Consider the following 866-nt stretch of genomic DNA (forward strand, 5'->3'; position numbering starts at 1 on the left):
GATACCTACCTCTATAGTCCCGAAACAAAGGAGCAACAAGCTCGTTCTCGCTCGTTTAGCGTGATCTCGCTCGAGTCTGTCTAATTGGCTTACTGCAATACACTGTCGTGCTTCAGTCATCGATGATGTATCGCATACAAGACATATCGTTCGTTGTCGGGCTATGCCTTAGGGTTGTACATGTACTGCGTCTGAAGCGTGCTTTGCTCGACCATGTGCTGGATGCGCGTCCGCTGGAGCTTCCCAGAGGTGGTTTTGGGAATCGTCTTTGGCTTGAGCAAGCGATGCGTGCGACCTCGACCGACTGCTCCTTCGCAACGCGCTTGCAAATGTCCTTGCAGATGCTGGCCAATATCGAGTCGCTGCCCTTCTTGAGCTGCTCGCGGAGCTCGGCGACGACGACGACCGACGACGAGCGGCCGTCCGCGTCGGCGGTGCTGCTGTACACGGCCGCACACCCTGGTCGGATTTGCGTCGACGCGGCCTCGACGCTGCCTTCGATCGTCTGCGGACAAATGCAGCGACCGTCCACGTGCACAAGGTCTTGGAGCCGGGCGTAGTAGAAGAGCTCGCCCTTGTGCATGAAGCCGAGGTCGGTCGACCGCCAATAGTGTCTGCCAGAAGCATCGTTGGCGAGCGTCGCTTGGAAGCGGCGGCGCGTGAGGTCCCACTGCTGCCAGTAGCCTTCGGCGATGCTGTCGCCGTGGACCCAGATCTCGCCGACGTAGCCGTCGGGCAGCGCGGTGTGGGACTTGGTATCGACAATCCGGAGGTCGTACGTGTGTCCAGGACGACCACACGCGATGAAGAGCAGTGTCCCGGTGCCCGACGCCCGTCGCGGGTCGTCGGCGCGGAGGAGCTGGACT

The sequence above is a fragment of the Saprolegnia parasitica genome (genome assembly GCF_000151545.1).
Source record: "Saprolegnia parasitica CBS 223.65 unplaced genomic scaffold supercont2.96, whole genome shotgun sequence".
Classification (NCBI taxonomy): Eukaryota; Oomycota; class Saprolegniomycetes; order Saprolegniales; family Saprolegniaceae; genus Saprolegnia; species Saprolegnia parasitica.